The 27,484-nt window shown below is 36.9% G+C and overlaps 1 pseudogene; it reads left to right on the forward strand.

Moving 5' to 3' along the window:
* Positions 1-3,510: 3,510 nt before the first annotated feature.
* The window catches only part of LOC102871762, a 75,291-nt pseudogene continuing 51,317 nt past the window's right edge, over positions 3,511-27,484 (forward strand).

Genomic DNA, 27,484 nt, shown 5'->3' on the forward strand with positions numbered 1-27,484 from the left:
AGTATAGTAATGAGATATTGTTCAGGCTCTAGAATTAAAAGTGGGTTGGGTTTTTTTAAAATATATTTTTCAAAAATTTAGCCAAGCAGCAGATATTTTTGTCTACTATTAAAAAAAACCCAACGAAAACAACCCAAAACTAACCCTACACTGAAAGAGAACAGACATTAATTTTCTTACTACTAAAATAATTTTCTTACTACTAAAATTGAGTTAAAGTGTTTTTATTTTTTTCCTTTTTTCATGCTTCTTCTGAGGTGGAAACATTTTTCTGTAATGCATTTGGCATATGGCAAAATTAGAAAATGTTTTAGAACATCTCCTTCCCATAGATCCTGGGGATAGGGCTCAAATTCTTATATTCTATATAATCCAAAACCTAATTAAAAATCACTTTAGTATCAGTCCTCAAACTTCTCTTTTTACTCTTTTGTGATGTAATCTCCTTCAAGTATTTGTAATATCCTCAAAGACTGAAGTCATTATAGATATTATAATACTAAAATGTATTCTCCATAAAAATTAAAAATTATCAGAACCTCACAGATGTTCATTCTGCTTATTATCCGCAAAATTTCTGGGTCAAATGTTCAATATGAATATGTTAGTACCCACCAAAGATTGGTTTTGGCAGGATATATGTTGATATCAGCAGGAAATAAATAGGAAAACATTAAAAGGTATGAAATTTTAAAACAATAGCTTAAAGGTGTTTTATAAACTACAGGTGGCTTACACCATTTAAGTGAATATTTGCTGTGGGATGAGAAGCAGTCAGAACTGAGAAAAAGGCAAATAATTTGAAAATAATGTCTCCCATGTAATATGTTGTAATTAAAGCAGAGATAAGCAATATGGAAATTACCTTTTATTATCTCTCATCATATTATAGGAGAGATGAAATATGCTATAATATCTGAACAAGACATTAAAAAACAAATTGGAATGATCACAAGAGTAATCTTAAATTTTGAATTTTATGAAATGAGATCTCCTTGTTAATACAATACTTGTTATACACACATATGAAAGACTCAAATATACCCAAATTTTGCATAAAAATACAGACCAGTTTTAGGTAATGTTTTCCTAGGAGTTAACAACTCAGGCTATGAACAAAAGAATAAAAAGGAAAGGTGGAAGGTGAAAATAGAATAAAATAAAGTTGAGTTTCATAACAGATGAAAGCTGAAGGTTGAACAAGTCAACTTCGCAGGCTTCAACAAATTTTCTCCTCCAGAAATGCTTCCAGAGTTGGATAAATCACCCCATGCCTTTCCCCTTTCTATTACTGATTGAGTGGAAAGCTTTCCCACCTTAGGCTGTGATCCTATTAGTGCTTAGAAGTTGGCCAGCATGGAGCTCAGTGAGCGCTGTCAGTGTACAGATGGGAGATAGCTGTAGAAGGTTAGGCAACAGAGAAGCTGGGGGCCATTCATTTATGTTCTCCTCATTCATAATTGAGCCTTTGCTTCAGGAACTGTCTCTGAAAAGTGACATTAAACTATGTTGCCTAAAATCCCCTTGCAATTTTTTTTAGAGTAGTTAAGAGAATCTGGACTCCCTGTGGCGAAATTCTGATGAGGTCTATCCTCCATTCATACATTCTTGACTGCCAAAAAAGGTTCTTCTTTTGTCTGTATAATGAGCTTGTACATTAAACACAGTCCAAGATTTGCTCTGAGTACAAGGCTGTTTGTACTAACAGATAAAAGAGCATGCTGAAGTATATTTGGCTGGATTATATACTTTTGATGCTAGAACAGGAGAAGGTATTGAGGATACTCTCTTAATGATGTAGAAGTTAATCCCATTATTGTAAATTAATTGGTTTTACAAATAGTCATAGGTTGGAATGTGGTATACAGAAGTATTATGGTAGCTTTTTTGCTTGATACTTTTAATATGAAAAAATAAAATAAAATTTTATTCCCACTGAAGTATCTTAAATATTAATAAGTACCTCCTTTAATTCCTGAATCATAAGAAGCCCTGAGTTTTAATTCCACCAATTTCTTTATGGAGACAAAGACAAGTAGTCTCCTCTCATTAAGATGGACAGTCTCAGAAACCAAGAGGAGGGTTGTTTTGAGTCAGAAATGACTCATAGCAGTGAACTTAGTACTTATTGTTTTATTCCTAAAGGGCTATCTATCTTTCCCATTTCATGTATCATCCACACTCATATTATGAAATATTAATTAGTCTTTTCTTCAAAACATGCTTTTCAAGTTTAAATTAATCTCATTTTATTTACACTCATTAAATAACCACTGTTGATTCCCCATAGCTACCAACTAAATCTGTAAAATATGTATTTTTTTCATCTGAGTCCTTATTTCATTTCTGACATTAAAAACCGTTTCAGAGGCAGGTTTTCAGAGGTTGTAAATCACATGAGAGGAGATTGCCCATTTTTCTCCTTTGGAATAGATAACAAGTTTAAGCTATCTGCTTTGGATTTGCAGCAAAACCCTTACTTGTTAGGCCATCAAAGTCCTCAACATCTATGTATAGCTTTACATATGTCTATGTTTACGTAGGTATATTGATACGTACATCTGTGTCTATCTATATATTATTGTTATTGAGTTGATCCTGACTCATAGCAACCTTACTTCAGGTTTCCAAAGCTGTACAACTTTACAGGAGGAGACTGCTTGTCTTTCCCCTCCCCACAGAGTGACTACTGCCTTTGAGCTGCCACCTTTTTAGTTCGAAGCTCAACACATTGTGCAGTATGTGTGTACATGTGTGCACATATAAGACAGGTGGTAGGTTAGATCTACTAGGTGTTCCATGGGGGAAAGGCAATTTCTTCCTAGAAAATTTATAGCCACTGAAAACCTGCTTAAGGGTCAGTTATAATCATTTCCACCTTGATGGCACATAAAATTCACAATGTGTGTGTGTGTACATATAGAGAGACACATTCTACTTTTCCTGAATATATTATCAGTTAAAAATGTGATAACACAAATACATTCACATAAATGGAAAAGTGCTGCAAGAATACATACCATTTTCGATATGGAAGGTGATGAATGACACATGATCCTGTCCTAGTTGGTTTAATAAAGGAAGGTTTATTTTCACTTCCCTGCAGGAATCTCACCCTAAAAATTCATAAGCTGTTGTTTTTAAAGTTTGTTTGCTATTTCTTCACGAAGTCCTCATAGAACTCTGGGAATTGAGAGAAAGTCATGGAACTCAGGAAAAGGAGAAAGCAAGAACAAAACATGGGCTGTAGTCAGATGTCAATTTGTTGTTCATACCGATCATATGAATAACAGACTTGACTTTATCATACTCTGTCCTCATGATCGCTGGCATGCGGAAGCCCATTGTTACAGTCACTCTATGTTGTCAAGGATCTTCCATTCCTTCTCTGACCCTCCAACCTTTCCTCGCATAATGTTTGGATGAAAAGGGATAGAGAAGCAGAAATCATGAATCTCATGAAAACATTGAATGCTGTTTAACTTTCCATTTCTACTTAATAGGAGAGCGATGATTGCCGTGATAAATATAGATTCTACCTTGGCTCTTCATTGTCAAGGAGCCATTACTACATTTTCAGACACAGAGAGCCAACAGCAGAAGGCAAAGAATGAAGAGCAAGAGGCAGAGGAAAGCAGATACTGAAGCAGATGATATTCCTAGAGAGATAGTCAATTCATTTTCTTGCTTGGGGAACATAAGAGGATACCTCAAATCAAATCAAGCCAGTCAATAGAAGTGGGATTTCAATTTTTACACGTTGATTAGATTCTATTTTCACTGAACCCTGTGGACTTTGTGAGGAGACTCTAAACTCCTTTCAATGCTCTTCACAATTTCCCCTCATGTAAATTTTCTGCAAAGGGATTACTTTGTAGATTCACCACTAAACAATAGCATGGAGAGGATAGATACCACAATAGAGACCATCTAGGGTCTCAACAAAATTCAGGATTCCCCAGTTCCCAGACAAGTTGAGTGAAAGGAAAACACACATTAGCAATCACAAGCAGCTCAGCAGCAGTGTACTCTTTCCAGGACTTTACTTCCTAATGTGTAAATATTTCTGCATTTCAAAATCCCTTAACACCTGTGCACAAACACAAAGAGCTAGTGGTTCTGGCCCAGTGAGTACTTGGCATAAGTGAAGTATCAAGAGGCATGGATACTCAACAAAGGGAAATGCAAACCGCCACTGTAATTGAGTTCTCATGTGAGGGACATGTTGAATGGGGACCTGAGTACCTGTGGCAGGTGTGAGATACCAAGGGCCCTAAGTCTCTCTTGCCAAAGAGACTAATAAGCAGATGCACTGAAGGTCCCTACCTTTCCCCATTGCTTGCATCCTAGACAGAACTATGTGGTGTTTATTAAAATTGTCGTATTGCTAAGCACTAAGTGTAGCTATGATATCAGAGAAACATGTAAGTATAATACTACAGAGGGAAATCAATTTCTCCTGGGCTCTCCTCCATTTAAAGCATGTGAATAGGAGTGGGGAAAGCCAGACTTTGGCAGACTTCAGGTTCCAAACAAGTGAGCCTGCTGAAAGAAGTTGTTTCTTATGCCATTTTTTGAATTATTATAGCAAGACTCAGGTAGATGTGTGGGAAGTGAGGGGTTTATGGTCTTGGGTTTTCATTTCCACAGTGACTTAGTTGAGGTTTTTTCAACTTAATCCTACAAATAAACATCTGGAGAGAGAGAGAGTATGGTGATGGAAAGTAGGGATGGAGAGAAGTCTTTGCTAGGCTGTTTCTGAGGTGACAGGGTTTGTGTGCCCTTCAGGATTTAAAGAGGAGAGTAAGGGTTTTAATTGGATTTTAAATTCTATTAGTAGTGAGGAAAAACTTGGGGTGCCCTGTGACCTGCTTTCCAAGCCCAACAGACATCTGTGTTTCAAAGCTGACCCTTATCAGATGGTGATGTGTTTCTTTCAGTCTGTCACAGAGAAGAAAACATTTTTACTAAGCCATACAATTTTAGTTATTTAAAAAATTAAATATACTCTGCTTAACTGGTTAAACTTCTAAGTGAAGGAAGTGGGGGTGAATTCAGATAGGAGTTAGAGGCAGGATGACTGTTCAGCCCGGCAAGAACTCAGGCCAAAGTCCTTTGCCCAGGAATTAATAAGAGGAAAAGTGGGCTAAGAGGAAACAAAAGCATAGAAACTTGAATTATTCTATGAAATTCAGGGCAGAACTCTGACAGCGGTCTATTTAACTCACCCCCCTTTCCTCACCCTCTCCTCTCATGGAAGCATTTTCTAGGTATCAATAACTTCAGCACGTTCAGAGACTTGGCTCCAAGGTTAAGAAGGAAGTGCTCCACTATACTTTTATATAATAAAGTTCAGCTATATCTCAAACTCTATTTCCTTTTTAATTACAATTTTCTTACCTGAGCCTCAAGTGATTCTAATGTTACCATTAACCCTGGAGGCCCAAGTTATTTTATGCTCAACGACAAGTATGGAAACTGCAGTTTCAACATGGGCAATTTCTTCCTTCCATGAACTTTAACCAAGTGGACAGCGTCAGTCCAAAGTTCCTAGTTACTCCTGCCCTATAGAGACAAGTGCCCGAGGGAAAACACAAAAATCAACTAAAGATTATATTGCTTCTAAAATGTGAATACTGTGGAATTAGAGCACAGACAGTATAATGTTAAAGTGTGGTTTATTCTAAATGTAGGATTTTTATAAGAAATGCTTAAGTCACTTTTTTAAAGGTGCAAACTGTCATTTGGAGCCAAAATTTATTTAGGAAAATTTATCAAGAAAGTAATTAAGAAAAGATAAATTCTATTCTATAGAGGAAAATTATTTCTTAAAACCATGATATATCTTTAAGAGACTTCATTAGAAATGATTCCCAGTCTTAATGCTTATGACAAGTATGGCAAATGTATGGCACATAAACTTTCAACTCAACCTTTCATTTATGTCAGACACTGTCAATCACAGTTTTACCTTGTCATATATTACTAGCTGGGTTATAAAATGGATTTTTCCTCCTTGTTGGGCATACAGCTAGACTTCACTTGTTCCTTTATAATTTTATAATTATAAATTATCATGTGACAGCTCTTACTATGAGAATGTGAATAGAAAGTCTTGAATTGTGTTCAGAAGTGTGGCAGAAACTCCACTTGTGTTATTCTGCTGGATGAATTAGAGAGAACACTCAATGTAGAAGAATTGATTATATGACTAGAAGTTAATGTCACTACTACAAAAAGGACATTATGACAGCAGGTGGTAACTAAACTGCTATCTGAGATTAAAAATCTAGATACCCTAGTGGACAGTGAACATGTCTTGTAAAACTGTTGTCCATGATACCTTGAAAAGATGCATCTTCTATTGAATGAGTAGCTCTAAAATGCTAACTGGGAAAAAAAAAATTAAACTCTATCTCAGATAATTTATGCTTGTTGTCAGAAGGATCCAGTCTTGGAGAAAGACACCATGCTTAGAAGGGTAGAAGAAGCTCAGTGGAATAGAGAAAGACACTGGATGAGATGCACTAAAACCACTACTCTGGTAATGAATCAGGTATTTCAGAGATGACAAGGTTAAGTTAGGATAGCACAGGGTTTGAAGCTGTTGCTTCTAGGGTCCTTATGAATAGTAGTTGACTTGAGCGTACACAACAACAACATTATGTTTACTGTATCATCACTTTCAATATCAAGGTGATCCTAAGCCACTCAAGTAATTATTAATTACTTTATATATATATAAAAGTTGGTCAATTAATAAAAAAATTGAAGAAGAATTGATAACATAATTTTTATGTAGGTGAAGAAAACTGACTATATTGAGAATAAACAAATTATTCTTGGAGAAAGTGAAATCAGAATGCTCCATAGAAGAAAGGATGATCAGATTTCATTGCACATACTTTGGACATGTTTTCAGAAGGGTAGGGGTTTTAAAACCATGTTTGGTAAAGCAGAGTATCTGAAAAAAGGGGAAGGCCCTGGAAGAGAGATACCGGCACATTAGCTTTTACAAATGGGCTTAAAACACAGCAGAGTTTATAATAATGGTACAAGATAGGTCAATGTTTTGTCTGGTTGTAGTTAGAGTCACTATGAGTCAGAGATAACTTGATTGCACCTAACAAAAATATTCATATTTTTATAAAGTATCCATCCAGATGGCATTGTGCAATACACATTGAGCTACTAGTTGGAAGTTTGACAGTACAAATCCAGCCATTACAGTGATTGTGAAGACTGCACAGGTTCAGGCAGTGTTTCACTGTATTACGTCTAGAGTCACTATTAATTTGAATCAATTCAATGTACTTAACAACTGCCTAACTTTTGTCCTCATATTTTTTTTCATATTTTTAACATGCAAGAATATGTGCGTAGTCTTTGAATTATTCTATTTTATAGTGTTTAAGATTAATGAACCCAATAATTCATTAATAACTCTGAGAATAAATGTAAGATATTGCTAAAAGATAGTGTTAGGAATTTTGTATCAGTTATCGTTGTTGTTAAATGCCATCAAGTTGACTACGTCTTAAAAAAACCTTATCAACAACAGATCAGACCTTTGTCTTATCCTTTGCCATCCTTACAATCTCCATCAAGCTTAAATCCATTAGTGTTGTCACTGTGTTAATCCTTCTCATTGGGAAACTTGTCTTCTTCACTGAACCTCTACTTTTCTCAACATTAATCTTGAAGACAGAAAGACATGTCATTGGTCTGAATTTCTTCTAATTTTACTTCACTATCCCTGGATATGCTCACCAGTCTATACCAGAATATTTGGAGGACAACTGCCTGGCCAACTGACTGGAAGAGATCCATATCTGTTCCACTGCCAAGAAAGGTAATCCAGAAGAATGTGTAAATTGTTGAACAATAGCAATAATATCACATGCAAACAAAATACTACTGAACATCATTCCAAAACAGCTAGAATAGTGCATAGCCAGATGCCTAAAAGGGATTTAGAAGAGGCCATTGCACTGGGGATAGCATTGCTAACTCAGTGGCACATGACAACAACAAAGAAACTTTTAACTTTCCCCACTTCAGTCTGTGAATGAAGAAGCAGAGAAGCACACAAGTTTACAGGACTTGTAAATTATGGGTCCCCTTACCTTTAGTACTTGAACAACTCTCATTTGTAGTTATCTTTAAAATACATCTCCCCAAACACTGCATAAAATCCAGAAATCAGTGCATCAGGGATATGTCCTGCCTCCACACCTCTTCAATCTTTATGCATAACAGATCATTTGGGAGGCTGGGCTTTATGAGAAAGAATGTGGCATCAAAATTGGAGACTTATTAACAATCTATATTATGCAGGTGACACACAGCCTTGCTTGCTGAAACTGAGGAAGACCTGAAGCACTTTCTACACAAGGTCAAGGACTGCATCTATCAAGATGAATTGAAGCTCAATATCAAGAAGACAAAGATCCTCACTACTGGTCCAATTGGCAGCAGGATGATGGATGGAGAGGCAGTCGAAGTTGTTGACAATTACAGCTTGCTCAGCTTCACAGTTGACACTCTTGGCACCAGCAGTCAGGAATTCAAAAGATTAATTGCACTTGAAAAAACTGTTGTCAGGGTCCTCTCCAGAGTGCTTAAAAGCAATGATATCAATCTTAGAGACTAAGGTGCACCTAATCCAGGTCATGGTTTTTTAAATTGGTTGCTATGAATCAGAAAGGTGGACAATGAATAAGGATGCCAGAAGAAAAATTGATGCCTTTATTCCATGGTGCTGGAGAAGAGTCTTTAACATACCATGAACCACCAAGAAAAAATAGGTCTGTCTTGGAGTGGCAGTGAAACCAAGTTTCTCTTTGGAGGCTAGGATTTCTAAGCTCTGTTTCACATACTTTGAGTACTAGGTGAGGAGGGATTGGTCCTTGGAGAAGGATATCATACTAGGAAGGTGAAGGCAAAGTGCAGAAGAAGGAGGCCCCAGAAGAGATGGATTTATACGGTAATTGAGGCAACGTGGATGGGTGTGTCAGAGTCAATGAGACTGGCTCAGGACAGGGCAGGCTTCGGAGTTGTACATAAGGTCGCTAGAGTTGCAGGTGACTCGATAGTACATAACTACAAAATCAGCTTGCTTAAAGAAATGCATTCTTTACAGTATTTCAGTATTCAGAAGTCAATAGCAAAAGAAACAAAACAATACAAATATGATAGGGTTGAACAGTGAGTTTACGGCAAGTGTCTTACAACCTAGCAGAAATAAGACTTTATGATTGTCATCAATGATGCAACAAAGACATTTGTTCCTCTAGCTTTTTAGGGATGCCAAAAGTTTTCCAAGGCTGCCATGATTACAACCTCACTGTGACACTCTGCTCTGTAGCTTGCAGCATTTTCCACTGGAGTGTAATAGAATACTGGAGCACTATTGTATTTTTAAAGGCAATTAATATTTTATTACGCACAGACTTTTATTTGCACCATTTGGATTTCTCTTCTCTAATTAAATCTTGTGATTTACACAAACAGAACTGCTGTTCTTTAAACTCTGCAAATTATAAAAATTAACAAATACTTGTTAAAAAGGAAGCAAAAGCAGCCAAGGGTCCTATTTTTATGACAGAAACAACTGGAGGCTACAGATTAAATTGATAGTGTCTCTTACTAGAGTGGGGCAATGTGGCAATTACATATAAAATACCTTAGTTAAGTAGAACTGATAGAGATTCCAGCTGTCTAGGAGAGAAAGGTTAATTCTTTAAATAAATAAAGCCTGTGTTTTATGAGTCCATATAGGATTTTTGCTCCATGACCTTGTGTGCAGAATTTTGTGTTTCGGGATTTATACATCAAAAGTGTGATTTCAAGCATGCATTACTCCAACTCTGCATTTGTAGAATGTTTTCTGGGGCCAAATGAACAGAGGGAACAGACTCTAAGCCTAGATGCCAGCTAAGAGAATATGCCTTGTTTTTCTTTCTGTTCTTGAGTGAGCAGTTCCTACATAAATTTCAAAAGAATGAGCAGTATCCCTGCTAATCCTCCAACCTCAGTCAATATATGGCGTAAAGGAGAGCACCCTTCACAGGACAGACAAGAATCTCTCTTCATCTCAATAAAGACAACAAACTAGAACGGGTTAAGAAATAAGATCTAGCCCCTGTGAGAGCTATCTCTCTTCCTAAGTGTGCTGTGGAGTCTTGGGTAACGCCAACAGTTACGCACACAACTACTAGCAGAAAAGCTGGTGGATTTCATCTACTTCCCATCCCTTCTGCAACATCAGGTGTGCCTGACATTCAGTACAGACATGAAAATTCTATGGTGTAGTTGTACTCTGCAAACATGAGTTTCTCAGAAATCAGAATAAAGACAATGACAATTAACTGATTGCACTGGAGTTTCTTGTAGGTTTTCTGAAAGAAGTCTGCAATCGTGAGGGTTTTCACCTGGAGAATGGAGGGAGGGAGATCAGAATGTAGAATTTAACAAAAGTAGGTTAGTAAAATTATGAACTTGGCAAGGATATACAATCTTCTTGACTTCTTTTCTACCTGTAGTGAAACTCATCTTCAGTCCAGTGACTAGAGTAAAAGTCAGTGGGTTCAGTATGTGGAATTTCTGTTTTAGGACAAGATAGGTAGAGGGTAATGTGTTGTGGTTATATACCATCTAGTCAACTGCACGGATATAATTTTTACTCTCATTTTTCTTGCATCGTTCTCTGCTATTTGATTTTTAAATCATATATCTTTCTCCATTGTATGTCTTTATAATAATAAAGGGAAAAACAAATGAATTTTTTTATAAAAATAACTGAATACCTAACCTATTATATTTCCCTTTTAAGCATATTTTAGATGTATTTATTATAACCTACATGTAGGATGTCTTTTCTGATAAAAACCTTAAAAATTTTAAAAATCTAACACACACAAATACATATCATATATATCATTTTCCAACTTGATTGTAAATATGTCTTTCTTCAAAGCAACATTCAAATTTAAGACCAAAACAAATAAAACTCTGCCCTTTTCATCCTCTTTATTTGTCACTCCCTAAGGTTTCTACTGCTTTTACAGGAATTAGTATGGAAAAAGTATTAGTTCTCTCATAATCTCTGTGTTGCAGATTTGAGAAACTTCTATGTAAGTTTTCACAGAAAGGTGTTGCTATTATTTTCTACCTATTTCCGACTGTTCTTAGAATTAACCAACTCCCAGAAGTTACTAAAAAAATTATTCTCCTGTTCTTCATCTTTCTGATATCTTCTTCCTTCTTCTCTCAAATTGAGGTAGATTTCAAGAACTGAAGAATATAATACAATATTACCCCTTAGTACACGTTTTAGTACAACAGATATTTAAAGTTTGTCCCCTATTCCAAGAAGCTACCAACCATTGGAACTTTGTTCCTATGAGAATTGATGTCTAAAATACCATTAGAAACAATTATTCTGCTAAATATTATTCAAACATGAAGAAATACATACAATAATAACAGTTAATATTTTTTTGAAGGTGAGTTATGTGCCAACTTTAGTAATAAATCTACAAGAATTTTCTCATTTACCTCTCACAATGATCTTATTTAGGAACAAATTATTAGAATGTTTTGTACAGACAAGAAGAAGTAGGCTTAGAAAACTTAGTCCAAAGCTGAATATCATGCAGAAGTTAAGAAGAATCAAGGACATAAGAACATGAATATCAATGTTCGACTCCAAAGTTAATGCTTCTTAACATTAGGCTATAAGCAAAAAAGATGAAGTTATGACAGTTTATACATACACAATGTAATAAAAACATTTATTACTAAAAATTCCATAGTGATGATTTAAGTCTGCAGCTGGCCTGGAGGCTCCTGTGTGCAACTCGTAGAGACCCTATGCAAAACAGCTCTGAAGCCTATCCTGTTTTGAGCTAGTCTCACTGACTCTAGTACACGTACCCGCAATACCCCAGTTATTGTATCAATTCAATTCATCTCATCTGGTGATTTCCTCTGGTTCCACTCTAGAAGCTGATTTCTCATGTCTTGACAAGGGTCACATAAGGAAAGTTTTGGTTTGCACTGGTTTGTGTTTGGTTTATGTTATTGGTTTTATTCCCTCTACTAGTAAATGTCACCTGACTGGACTTTTACTCATTTTAGCCAGCAAAGACCTAAGGGCTGAGGTTCTACTGTGTTTTATAGTCAACAGCATTTGTTGGATGTGTCTTTAAAATTCCATAGTGATGGGTTACATCTGAGGCTGACCTGGAGGTTCCTGTGCAGTGGTTTCACTCTAAAAGTTTTGTTGTGTTGTTTTGTTTGTTTGTTTTAATATTAGAATAAACATTCTTTAAGTGGTACTGAATAAATTGGAGGTACTGTGATGCTGAACACTGTGCTATAGTGTCAAATACCATAATGATTTTCCATGATGGACAGTGTTTAGAGGAGCTTCAAGAATGATTCAGGTTTGGATGCAGAAGTGGCATCCACTTCCTAAACCAGATGCCTCTGGAAACTCTATAAACTATAAACATAAAGAAATAATGTTAAGTATAGAACAGATTTCAGGTCTTTTGTTCGTAGGGTCACTATTAATCATATCTGACTTGATGACATTTAACCACTGCTAAGTGAGATTGTTATTGTTATGTACCATCAAGTCTGTTGCGACTTACAGAGATCCTGTGTACAAGAGCTCTAAACCCTGCTCTATCCTGTGCCAATCTCACTGTCTCTGAAACACCAACTTCCATTACCCCAATCACTGAATCAATCCATCTAATCGAGGGTCTTCTTCTCTTGAGCTGTCCCTCCACCCTCCCAAAGACTGTAGTCTTCAATATAGATTGAAGCTTAACATTAAGAAAGCAAAAATTCTCACCATTGGGTCAATTGGCAGCATCATGATAGATGATGAAGAGATTGAGATTATTAAAAGCTTTACTTTGCTTGGCTACACAATGAACACTCTTGGTACCAGCAGCCAGGAAATCAAAAGACAAAGTGCATTGGGAATATCTGCCATCAGAGATCTCCCCAATGTACTGAAGAGCAACAATGTCAATCTGGAGACTAAGGTGCACCTGATACAGGCCATAGTCTTTGCAATTACCTGCTAATCATCAGAAAGCTGGACAATGACCAGGAATGTTAGAAGGAGAATTGATGCCTTTGAGCTGTAGTGCTAGAGAAGAATATTGAATATATACCATGGACTGCTAGGAGATTAAAGAGGTTTATCCCAGAAAGGATGAGACCAGGCTACTCCCTGGAGGCAAGGATTCTGAAGCTTTGTCTGACATGCTTTGGACATTTTGCAAGGTGGGACCAGTCCTTGGAGAGGGACATCATGCTTGGGAGAGTGGAGGGAGAATGCAAGCGATGGAAGACTCTCAATGAGATGGATTGATTCAGTGACTGGGGTAATGGGGGTAATGTGTCAGTGACAGTAAGATTGGCACAGGAAAGAGCAGAGTTTAGGGGTGTTGTTCATAGGGTTGCTATGAGTTGTAGGCAACTTGATGGCACATAACAACAACACTTCTTCAGTAATAACATGAGTAAGGAAGAGGCTCTTTTTTCACTAGTCAATTTTGTGACATCAGCATGACTTTGAGAAATAACATCAACTTTGAAATGACAGGGCAGAATGATAGAAAAAAACAAAATAAAATGAAAGAATGAAATATATTGATCAACATGAGAATTTTTACCTTCTCTGTTACCAACCTGGGCTCTTTCATCCCTCCTTAAGTAATCTGGTGTCTCCCCTTCTCCTGCAAAGTCATCATATTGATGATAAATTTAGTGTGGCTACCTAATGGACATAGTACACAATAGTCTAGAACTCCTGGTCTCAAGTGCTCCTCCAGCCTCAGCCTCTACAATAGCTGGGGCTATAGGCACAAGCCACAATGCCTAGCAGGATGTAATATATTGAAATGCCCCACTTAACAGACAGGTAACAAGTCCATGTATTGATATAGTCTTAACATGAATTTACTTTTTCCTTATGATTACCAAAATACAAACCTCATATTATTCTAAAGGTAATTTGAAGTATTTAAAAAGAATCCAAACTCTGACAGTGATAACATCATCTACCATATTAAATATTTAACTTCTGTCATTTCAACAGTAATATGCAAGCATTAAACCATTGCTATTTAACATTTGTGAACCTTTGGTTCATGAGAAAGCTCAGTGTGGTTGTTTTTATGCACTACGCAGTTGACTAAGGCTCATAGTGACCTTATGAACAACCAATAGATTACATGCCCTATTCTGTGCCATCTTCATGATCTTAGACATGCGCTGACCCACTGTGAGAGTCACTGTGCCAAGCCATCTGGTTTAACATCCTCCTGTTTTTCATTGACCCACTAACTTTCTCAGAATTATGATTCTGTGGTGGTTTGTTTTTTTTTTCAGGAACTGCCTTTTTCATAGCATGTCTTTTTCCAGCTATATACAGATGCCACAATCTTGCTTGCAGAAAGTGAGGACAACTTGGGACACTTCCACAGTACCAGTGAACTTTAAAGGTGTCTGTACTCAGAGAAAAATTCTCACAACATCCTCTGGGACCTGAGGTAGACTACAAGGACATGTCAAAGCACAGAGAATCAAAACCACTAGACAGTAATCTCAGGTAAGAGTGTAATCTAAGTAAGAAGCCATCATTGACATAACATACTGAATTACCTAAAAGCACAAAATAATAACGACATTGATGTTACTATACTAGCAATGCTGTTGTTGTTGTTGTTGTTAAGTGCTGTCAAGTTGCTTGCAACTCATAGTGACCCTATGTACAGCAACCCTATACCCTGTTCTATCCTGTGCCAATCTTATTGTCTCTGACATATTTACTTCTATCACTCTCGCCACTGAATCATTCCATCTAATCGAGGGTCTTCAATCGCTTACCCTATCCCTCCACCCTCCCCAGCATAACGTCCCTCTCCAAGGACTGGTCCTACCTTGCAACATTTCCAAAACATTTCAGACAAAGCTTCAGAATCCTGGAGCTAAGGAGCAGCAGCCTGGTTTCATCCTCTCTTGGAAGAACTTCTTTGTCCCGCTAGGAGTCCATGGTATATTCAGTACTCTTTTCTAGCACCACAGCTTAAAGGCATCAATTATCCTTCTATCATCCCTAGTCACTGTCCAGCTTTCTGATGTATAGCAAGTAATTGCAAAGACCATTGCCTAGATCAGGCAGCACCTTAGTCTCCAGATACTAACAATATATAACAATATAAAATATACTTAGTCTCCAATACTAACAATAGCAATAGTAGTATTAACAATAACAACAGTCTTTTTATCATGTTGATTACTTCACATTTGTTATTTCATAAAATACTCACCATAACCTTATGAGATAGATGCACTTACCATCTTTATTGTCTACACAAGCGGAAATAGAGATTAAACTAAGAAGAACCTGTATCCATTGAGTTGATTCTAACTCCTAGCAACCCTACAGAAGAGAGAAGTGCCCTATAAGGTTCCCAAGGCTGTACATCTTTAAGGAAGCAGACTGCTACAGTTAAGAGCTGCTATTATATTTAACTGCAAACCTTTCAGTTATCAGCTTAATGCTTCACCCCTGCACTATCAGGACTCCTCATCACTAATTTATAGATGAATAAACAAGCGGCTCAAATTTCACAAATAGAAAGGAAAGAGATTAAGATTCTAATCTAGATAAGAAACTCAGGCTTCCCACACATAGTGAGCACACAAATATAAGACACTTTCTCCAAAAACAAACAAAGAAACAAAAACTCAAGCAAACTCAGAAAGGCTTCTGAAATCCTATAATAACTGCCAGAGGAATAGTATACTAACAGACTTGTATTATTTTTATTTTTTTCCTTTAGAAAAATTCATGCTCAATCTGTCAACAAAGAAATAGTATTAGTAACCATTCTATTGACACTATATAAGTATATATTTTTCTGGGGAAAAATATTCAAAGAACACAGGATCTGCTCAGAGCCAATGATACTGCTTTCTATGGTGATTTTTGAGTTTGCTAGAAAAGCCTTTTAATTAAGTTGCATTATTACATCCAGTAAGCTTTGACTATTTACACTCAGCTCTGCTGATGAAGCAGAAATGTTTTCTTCTGATTCTTTCCTCCTACAAAATTCTCAATGAAACTGAGAGCACTAGGAAAACAGAACAAAAGGAAAATGTTCACTTATGTCTCCAGGCCTCTAGTTCATTATAAATGGGGTTGAAAGAGTTTGTCCTTGTTCAATGGTCTTTTAGAGCAAGCATCTGAAATTGTTCATCTTCTCTGTTTGTCACCTAGATTGCTGACACCTCACCAAACTTTCCTAGCTGACCAAAATTGCCTTTAAAATAGTTCAAGACTCTTTTATAATGAATGTAGAAATTGAATATTAACAAAGTTTAATTTCTAAAAAAGTAAACTGTGCTTAGTTACAGCAGCAGATTAGTATTTATAAATCCATTAGTAGCACTGAGGCGTGCTACAACAGCTGGTCATCTGTTAACTATTGAAATGAGATTTCTTCCTGACATAGGTTTACACTAGTGAAAAAGTTAAATAGTAGTTCAATGTTCGACTTAAAATTTCAAGGACAAACAATGACTCTCTTGTGAGAAAGTATTTTCAGTACTAGAATTCCAGGCTATTTCCTTACTGAGACACTTTAATGATACTAACAATTCTGTGAAGAATATTTTATTTAGATCAAAACAAAGACTTGACGATTTGGATTCCTCATCTCTAGATATGACCAAATTATACCTTTCAGCAAACTTGAGGAAAACAATGTATCCAATGGAAAAAAAAATAGAAATTTCATGATGGTACATAAGAAAACTGTACAGATAACACTCATTCTGGACGTGTCAATTTTGCAATATATAAAGGACTTAATAGATTTGCCATGGAGAGAAAGAATTTTATGCATAAAGTTTAAATTCTTAGGAAACTTACATAGTAGTAACATTGGTGAAGTGATGATTTGAAAAGCTAAGATGTTAGTACTGAGTATAAAAAAAGGAATATAGATGCCAAAGCATGTAACTGCCATGCTGGTATGTTACCTCTAATAAAGTCTAAACATTTCTACAAAAAAAAATGTAAATACTTATCACATAGCACGATGAGCCAATGAACATTCTGTGAAATTGCCTGAATAGTCTATAAAGGTTTGTACTTAGAAGGAAGTAAGAACATATAGGAATCTCACTTTCAAATATGATCAATACCTATTCCGTTCCACAAGCAACCATATCTTCCTAATAGCATCTTATGTATCCTTCCACTAACTGCTACACTACTCTAAATAAAATAAAAGCCCACACAATATAAAATAGACTTGCAATTTAGCACCATTCTTATTATTCATTCTGTCTTAAAGTTCAAATAGTTAGCAATCACACTTAGAAAGTTTAATATGGAATTTAATGGCAATAATTACTGAGCACTTTTTCTTGATTTTAGACATTTTAAAGTAAATAAATAATCCTTACTGAAAGTAAAATGTTGTTCATACTTTTTCTGTTAATTAAAGCGACTTGATTTTCTACTCAAGCCCATAATGTCTCATTTTTCTTTTTAAAAATCCAATTATCTGTAGCTGAGGGATATTCAGTGTTTGTTAGTAAAATAGGAGGAGAAAAATGTTTTTTCCTTTGATCCATGTCTCCAAAATGTACAAGTTGGTAGGTCAAATCAAATGTAATTGTCTAGACCACATTCTCTAATGGAGAGACTTTTACACCTTAGACCTAATATGTATACATAGGCCTCTTGGAAATAGCATGGTTTGTGAACTAATGGTGTGTAATGCTAAATATTTTTACATCAGAGTGACATTTCTAAATTATATTTTAATATTACAATTATTTTAGATGATTGCCCCCAAAGTCCTTTTATTTTTAGAAAACATGATGTCTGGCCCACAGACATTCCAAACTCAAGATGTTGCAAATTGGACTCATTATCTCTCCACCCCGCCCTAAAGCTTCTGCTCCTTAGTGTTCTCTTGCTCTGGTAATGGGGCCATTCTCCTCCCAGTCACACAGGGTACAAAATTTCAGTCATCTTTGACACCGACCTCTCTCTTACCCTTTAAATCTAATCAACCAAGTCCTCCCAAGTTTACCTTTGAAGTGTCTTTGGAATATGTCCTCTGCATTTCAGTCTCTCACCACCCTTTATCTTGTTTCAAATCTATCAGCCAAATATGTTTTTCATGGCCGTATACCACAGAATCGCCAGGAACTTGTGCATTCTGTCTCCAGAAGAGTCTCCTTATGATTGCTAACCTTATTCCAGAAATACAAATATAAATATATAATTTCTCTGGAAATGTTGTTAGCTCTACTAGTTTAAATACAATAAGATCTGAGGTTTTTCCAGCAAGGAACAAATTCCTTTATTGTCTATCCTTGGATAGTGTCCCTCACTACTTCATGTTCCCATGAATCTCAAGAAAACGATTGGCTTTCTTCAGGATTGTTTTTCCCAGTTATTTATTTTGATGGACGACTATTGTCACCTTCTACACATTATTGTTGTTAGGTGCTACTGAGTCAAGTGCAACTCATAATTATTCTTTTAACAACAGATCAGAACCCTGTCCTATCTCATGTCGTCCTCATCATCTCTGACATACTGGAGACCATGGCTGCAGGCACTATGTCAATCCATCTCCTTGAAAGTCTTTTTTTTTGCTGACCCTCTACTTTTCTAAGACTAATGTATCTTTTAAAGCAATAGCCTCATGTACAGAGCACGTGAGCTGAAGCTTTGCTATCCATGCCTCTAAGGAACCCTCTTGCTGAACTTTTGCCAAGACATCTCTTTGCTCTTTTGACAGTCCACAGAACATTAAGTGCTCTGTCTGTATTGTTGTTGTATTGGTCTTGTTGTGTGCCTTCAGTATAAATTGCATCTCAACATCAAGGAAACAAAAAAAATCAGCAACACAGGACAAGTAGGCTATTATTTCATAATGATCTTATCAACGATGACTCTGAACCCTGCCTTATCCTGAGACAACCACCCCATCTCTGACACACCTGACTCCATTGCCACAGTCACTGTGTCAACCCATCTCGTCCAGGGTCTTCTTCTCTTCCACTGACCTTCCAAGAATGGTGTCTTTCTCCGAGGAATTACTCCTCCTGACTGCATTCCCAAGTATATGAGACAGAATTTAAAAAGTCTTGTGTCTCTAATGAGTGGTTTCACTCTTTCTAGGTCAGATTTTTTGTTCTGTTGGCAGACCATTTTCTATGTGCAATGTTTTTCTATGACACCACAGCTCAAAAGCATTGATTCTTCTTCTGTCATCCTGAGTCATTGTCCAGCTCTCAGATGAATAGCAAGCAATTGAGAAGGTCATAGCTTGGATCAGGTACACTTTACTCCTTAGAATGACATTGTTGTTGTTCAGCACTTTGGAAATAGCCTTGACAGCAGATTTTCCCAATGTAACACTTCTTTTGATTTGCGAACTGCTGATGCCAAAAGTATTGAGTGTGGATCCAAGCAAGGTGAAATTGTCAACAATTTCAATCTTTTCTCCATCTATCGTGATGCTGCCTATTTAACAATTTTAATCTTTTTCTATCTATCATGATGCTGCCTATTTGCCCAGTGTTGCTGATTTTATTTGTTTGTTTCCTGGATGTTGAGATGCAATTTATAGTGAAAGTATTGATACTGATATTTTACAACAAGATATTCTTAATAATTTCTCACAATTCATCTACTTTATGTCCTTAGGATATACTTACCATCTTTGCCACCATGTCCCTAAAACTTTGCTTATCTCTTATAATACATATTATCACAAACTAGGTGGTCTAGTGGTAAGAAACTATGCTGCAATCCTGAAGGCATTTGGTTTGATACCACCAGCTGCTCTGTAGGAGGAGAAGGGTAGGCAATCTCCAGATGTTCTCAACAAATCGCTTTTATCATGTTTGTGTCTGCTATCATCAGCAAACAGAAATCTCTTTGAATGTGGGGGCTTTGTCTTTTACATGTTATGTTTATAACCATAATAAACCTTTCACAGAGTAAGTCTCAAATATGTATTTATCATTGTTTGTTGTTGTGTACCATCAAGTCAGAACCAACCCAATACTGATGTTCTAGTGGGTTTTCAGGGCCAGTTAATCACACAGGAGGAGACTGTTCAGCCTTCTTCCACAGAGCAGCCAGTGGATTTGAACTATGGGCCTTCTGGATTGCAGCACAGTCTCTTACCACTAGACCACCAGAGCTCCCTATAATTATCATTACAAGTTACTATTTGACTGTTCGTATTGTGCTATGAAAACTCTTCTCACAGCATTTCTGTTATAAACATAAATAATATCAACACTAAAGTAGTATTAAGATAAAATATGTAAGCCTCTTGATATAGCACACATTTTTAATAATATCTTTGTATCAGGATAATTCATACTCCTCAAGAAAACAGGGGAACACAAATATTACCAAAAAACTCCCCAAAACACCACTTAGCTTTCCTCAAAAATCTAATGAGATGAGATAAAGACAGATGGAGTGCAATTGGCTAATTTTCTGCCCAGCTGCCTAGGTGAAAAATAAAGATGTACTGACCCTATGCTTCTCTATGCTAAACTCTTCAAATACTCAGTCTTCCTTAGTTAACTATCACACCAAGGTTGAGTGCCCAGTCTCTAGATTAGCAGAAGCTGTTCACCTGACTGTCCCTTTTGTGCTCAGCTTTTAATGTGAAAGTAGAAAGCTCTGAAAATAGAACAAAACCCTACAACTGGTTTGCATTCCGAAATATATAATCAGATCACATTGCACTGACCAAATCAGGTCATACTTGTTTAAATTAGTTCAAAATAAATAGATGTGTTTTTAAAAATTTCTCGCTCTTTTTTTATTCCTTCCTAAACTCCATATTTTAAAATCTGTAGCTGACAGGGGGAAAGTGCCAATTTATCCTTTTAAAAACTAAGCAGCCTTAAGATATTTCTCGTGTTAAATTGAAATCGGCAATCATTTACCTTTTGGAGGAGGTCATTCAAGCTTCAAATGACTTCATTTCAAGTCTCTAAATGTTTTAATATTATGTATGTACTGTTGTATGGGGGCAATGTGTGTGTGTGTGTGTGTGTGTGTGTGTGTGTGTGCACGCATGCATATGTGTTCCTATACACATTATGTAAGACTCTCAATCATTCATGGCATAGTCTTTAGGAAACTGTGCTGCTAACCCAAAAGCCATATCTCTCTGGTTGTTAAAATCCATAAGCAGGTCCATAGGAGATAAATGAACTATCTTCTGCCATACAATTTATTATTTTGAGAAGCTGTGAGTCAGTTCTTTTTCAATAGCAATGAGTGAGTTCCCATGATAGCAAACTCTGCAAAATATACTATACAACATGGGAGAGGCTAGAGAACATTAACTCAATCTCATAAGCACAAATATTGCATAAAAACCACCTTAATAAAGTCAATCCCTGTTCTTCACACCTCAATCTCTTTGCATTAAAGGGTTATAATCATATGGGTTCTCCCAACTTCCTTTCACTCTAGACAAACTTTGCCTGGTCCATGATTTTATATTCACATATTTGATTTCTCAGTTATCTACAGCAAGATGACAGAATTGTTAGTTTACAATATATGTTGTCTGCAGTTTGCTCTTAAGATAATGAATGATTTGGCAAAACAAAGTTAGAAGGTTTCACACAAATATCTCAGACTATGGGACAAAGAATTTGAGCTGGGCTCTGTGCTTTGTTCCCCAAAGATCAAACTTTAAAAACAAAACAACATCCTGATGCCACTGAGTCAGTTTTACATGCAAACAACCTTATAGGTAGTTCTGGTAGCCTACTTAGTACGGACTTGTGCTTCTGACTCAAAGCTAAAACTTTGAACCACTCTGTCGCATTTCTAAGGCTATAAGGAAGCCGACTACCACATCCTTCTCCTGCAAAGCATCAGATGAACTAGAACCACTGACTTTACAAGTGTCAGCTGAACGTCTAGCCCCTGCATTTTCAAGACTTCTTATCTTCTGAAAGATTCTGTGTGTTATTACTTACCATCAAATCTATTCTGACTCACAGGGCCTCTATGAATACGGTAGAACTGTTCTATGGTATATTTAAAGAGCTCTCGTGGTTTAGTGGTAAAGAATGGTACTGCCAACTCAAAGGCACTCAGTTTATATCTACCAGCTGCTTCACTGGAAAAAATATGGGAAATCGCTTTCTCTGTTTACTGCTTTTTAAAACACATGAAGGGTCAGCAATGAATCAGTTTGGCCTCAGTGGAACACAACATCATTTTTTTAAAAATTAATTTCAATGAACATGTACAGAGATTTTGGATTTCCATTCATTCATTGTTACACTTTTCTCCCTGCCCACCCCACCCCCACCCCCAGTTCACTCTTCTCCTTGAAAAGCAAAAGAAAAACTCCTTCATTGGTATACAATCTCCCCACACACCCCCCACCCCTACCCTGAGTATACTCCACTCTGCAACCCTCATTCCAAACTCTTATGATAATCATAATGCCCTAAAATATATAACTTTTAAACTGTTCTCTCCCTCATTGGCTTCAATGCAGCAACATGATTAGTTTTAAGGATTTACATGTATCTTTGTCTTATAGAGTATCTGATGGAAAAGGACCATGTATCTTTTGGTAGCACATGGTTCAAAACCACCAGCTGCTCCATGGAAGAATGATGGGCAGTCTCCTTCCATGTGATTTACTACCTCTGAAACCCAGGGAAGGGCCAGCAATGTATCAGATCTGACTTTACAAGACCTAGCAACAGCAACCACAATCTTTTGGTGAGCAACCAAGCGGATAACCACCAAGATATCAGGAATCCTTCCTTTGAACATTGCACTACAAGGACTCCTTTCCTGAGAGAGGATTCTTAGATTCATTATGTATTCTAGGTGATGTTGTCCTTTAAAACTGCTAGGCAACATTGAAAGGTGATTCAACAGAAGGTGGAAATTATCAAACATAATCATTAATATCACATGAAATCATAATAGTACTGAATATCTTCCAAAAACAATTAGAATAGTACATTGACAGAGAAGACACGAAAGTTCAAGTTTAGAAAAGGCTATTGTGCCAAGGATTTTATTGCTAATGTCAAATGAATCCTGGCTGAAAAAAAAATAAATAAATATGATAAGAATGTCAATTTGTATTTTATTGACTATGCATAACATTTGGCTCTGTGAATCCTAATAAATTATGGCTCACATTGAGAAGAATAGGAATCCCAGAACACTTAGTTATGCTCATACAAAACCTATCACTAGACCAAAAGGAACAGTTGTCCAAAGAGAGTAAGGGAACACTGTATGGTTTAACATCAGGGAGTCAGAGTAACCTTTTCCATACCTATTCAATCTGTATGATAAGCAAATAACTCAAGTAGCTTGACTATATGAGGAATAATGTGATAGCAGGATCAGAGAAAGACTCATCAACAACCTTTATTACGCAAATGTAACAACCTTGCTTGCTGAAAGTGAGGAAAACTTTGCTGGGAATTGCACTTCACCATTAAAATGATAAACATTTTAGCTTTAGCCACTGGACCAATAAACAGCATGATGATAGATGGAGAAACCATGTCAATTGCCAATGATTTCATCTTCGTTGGGTTCACAAGCAACATTCTTGGTACCAATAGTGTGGAGAGATCAGGGGATGTATTGCACTAGGCAAGTCACTCTAAGAGACGTCTCTGAATTCCTGAGGAATAATGATGCCAATTTGCAGGTGCACCTGATTAAGGCCATGCACTTTTCAATCACATTCTATGCATTTTAGAGCTTGACAATGAACAAGGAACACAGAAAGATTTGATGCTCTGAGTTGGAGAAGAGAACTGAATATTCCATAGCCTGCCAGAGAAGTAAACATATCAGCCTTGGATAACTTTGCAGCTGGAGCATTCCTTTGAGGCAAGAATGGCAAAGTTTCCTCTCTTATACTCTAGGTATGTTGCTAAAAGAGGCTATTCCTTGAAAAAGGATGTAATGCATAGAAAAATAGAGGGTCAGTGAAATAAAGGAAGACCTTCTACCAGATGAATTGACACAATGACTGCAATATAGGCTTAAGTGTGTCAGAGATGATGAGGATGACACAGGATTGAACAAGGTTCAGATCTGTTGTTCATAAGATCACTACATGTCATATTCAACTCAACACCACCTAACAACAACAGCAAAAATCTTTACTAAAGCAACTTCCACATCTTTCTCCCTCATAGTGGTTGGCAGTTTCAAGCCACTAATCTTTTAGTTAACATATAAGAAATCAAACTACTATAGAATATTCTTTTGGATAGTAAACATTTTATCTCATGGTATATTAGATACACTTTCATTAATAAAATAAAAAAATATGAAGTCATCTCTAGGCCAATTGGCAACATCATGGTAGATAAAGAAGAGATTGAAGTCGTTAGCAATGTCAGCTTGCTTGGCTCCACAAATAATACTCTTGGCACCAGCAGTCAGGAAATCAAAAGACAAAATTGCATTGGGGAAGGCTGCTGTCAGGAATCTCCCCAAAGAGCTAAAGAGCAAAAACATCAGTTTAGAGACAAAGATGCACCTGATTGAGGCCAAGGTCTTTGGAATTACATGCTATGCATCAAAGAGCTGAACAATGACTGAAGACGACAAAGAAACAATTGATGCCTTTGAGTTGTGGTGCTGGAGAAGAGTACTGAGCATACTGTGGACCATCAGGAGAGCATGAAACCAAGGTGGGTTTTTTGTTCTCTTTTTTTTTTAGACAAGGATTTTGAAGATCAATGTCATATAGTTCGGGCACACAGTCAGGAGGGACCAGTCCTTGGAGAAGGACCATACTTGGAAGGATAGAAGGACATTGCAGTAGTGGATGACTCCCGATGAGATGGATTGGCATGATAATGATAATGGGGGCAATGGGAATAGATGTGTCAGAGTCAGTGAAACTGGCCTGAGATAAGGCAGGCTTCAGAGCTGTTCTACATAGAATCGCTATGAGTCACAGGCAACTCAATGGCACATAACAACAACAAATGAAGTCATTTGCAAATGAATACTCGCGATGACTACAGATCTATATAATCATTTGTTTTAACTCAGGGCAATGATGTGTGCAAATTAGAGCTATGTGACAAAGGGGTTTTGAGGAATACTTTTTTCCTGAAAAATAACACTACGTTTTTATTTCAAGGTTTCCTTGTTATTGTAAGGTGATGTTTTGTCAAACACAACTCAGAGCAACTCAATGAGCAGCCGGCCTGAACCCTGCCCTATTCTTTTCCATTCTCATAATTTCTGATACACTAGAGCCAATAGATACAAGTCGTTGGTGGTCTGTTCCACAATCAGCACCTAGTCTAGTGTTCACAGCTGCTATTGAACTTCTCCAATGATTCTTTCCACAAATATAATCAATCTGGTTCCTTTGCATAGCATCACGTGAAATCCAGATGTATAGTCTACATTTATATTTCTTATAAGGTATTTGCAATACATAAATCATTGATTACACATAATTCTATCATTCTATCTTCAGCCTCATTTCTGTCACCAAGTCTATTTTCTGATTACAGATTCTTGTTCCCTGTTCCCAAATTTTGCCTTCCAGTCACCCATTATTAATGAATCTTGACTGCATGCTCAATAGATTTCTGACTGCAAAAGTTGATAGAAACCCTCTGTTTCCTCCTTTTCTGGATGTAGTTGTTGGCATATATATTTGAATGATAGTGGTACTCACTGGACTTCCTTGTATGCGCATAGCTATTATCCTGTCACTCACAATATATTGTATTTCAAGATGGATCTAGCTACGCTATTTTTAACGTTGAAAACAAACTCACTTTTTCCTCACCTTTTGATCTCAGGAATAGTAGATCATATAATTGCCTGATTCAAAATGTCCCATGCCAATCTGCCTCATTTTGCCAATATGGAGTATGTTGAGATTTAGGTATTCCATTTCTTTCTTAAAATTTTCCAATTTTCCTACATCCATGCTTCTCACATCCCATGTTCCAACCTGCTAACAACTGCTCCTACTCCTTTGTTTTTCTACACTTAATTACCCTTATGGAAACCTGTATTAGGACCAGGAAGCAGGCGAGATTGGAGGAAGACTCATCAACAACCTATGTTATGCTAGTAACACAACCTTGCTTGTTGAAACTGAGGAGTACCTGAAGTGCTTACTGTAGAAAGACAAGGACTGCAGCCTTAAATATAGATTGAAGCTCAATCTTAATGAAACAAAAGATTTTCAGCACTGGGCCTATTGGGAACATTGTGATAGATAATGAGGAGATTGAGATTGTTAACAGCTTCAGTTTGCCTGGCTCCACAATCGGCACTCTTGGTACCAGCAGCCAGGAAACCAAAAGATGAATTTTATTGGGAAAATCTATCGCCAGGGAACTCTCCTCCTCCTAAAGAGCAATGATGCTAAAGAGCAATGATGATAGACTGGAGACTAAGGTGCGCCTGATCTAGGCCATGGCTTTGCAATTACTTGCTATGTATCAGGAAGTTGGACGATGATAAGGGATAATAGAAGGAGAATTGATGTCTTTGAGCTGCAGTGCTGGAAGAAGAGTACTGAATATTCTATAGACTGCTAAGAGAACAAACAGGCTCATCCTGGAGAGGATAAAAGCAGGCTGCTCCCTGAAGGTGAGGATTCTGAAATTCTGTCTGACATACTTTAAGTGTGTTGCAAGGAGAGACCAGTCCTTGGAGAGGGGCATTATGCTTGGTAGGGTGGAGGGACAGCATAAGAGAGGAAGACCTTCAATGAGATGGATTGACTCAGTGACTGGGGCAATGGGGTTAGGTGTGCCAGAAAAATAAGGTTGGCTCACGATAGAGCAGAGTTCAAAACTGCTGTACATAGGTAAGGTCACTATGAATTGCAAGTGGCTTGACAGCACATAACAATAACACAAAGAAACAATTCCTCAAGTCACCATGCCAATTCATCTCTTTGGAACTCTTCCTCTCCTTTATGGTCCTTCAGTCTTTGCAAGGACGATGTCCCTTTCTGAACAGTTGCCTCTCCTAGGTATTTGTCCAAAGTGTGAAAGATGAATCTTTGCCATCTTTCCCTCCAAGGAACATTCTGGCTGCACTTTTTCTAAGACATATGTGTTTACACTTTTGGGAGTCCACAAGATATTCAGTACTCCTTTGTAACACTGAAACTCAAAAGCATAAATTCTTCTTAGTGACACTACTATATTTTGTTCTGGTATACACACACACACACACACACATATATGTGTGTATGTATATATGTATACATATGTATGTGTATTTATATGTTTGTGTGTGTGTGTGTATATATGATGCATTTTGTCTCCATACCTTTTCAATTCAAATTCACAATTACGTGCTATGCCTCAGAGAGTTGGGCAATGAAAAGGGATGATA

The sequence above is a fragment of the Elephantulus edwardii genome, unplaced genomic scaffold (genome assembly GCF_000299155.1).
Source record: "Elephantulus edwardii isolate Elephantulus edwardi_28Jun2011 unplaced genomic scaffold, EleEdw1.0 scaffold00069, whole genome shotgun sequence".
Lineage (NCBI taxonomy): Eukaryota > Metazoa > Chordata > Mammalia > Macroscelidea > Macroscelididae > Elephantulus > Elephantulus edwardii.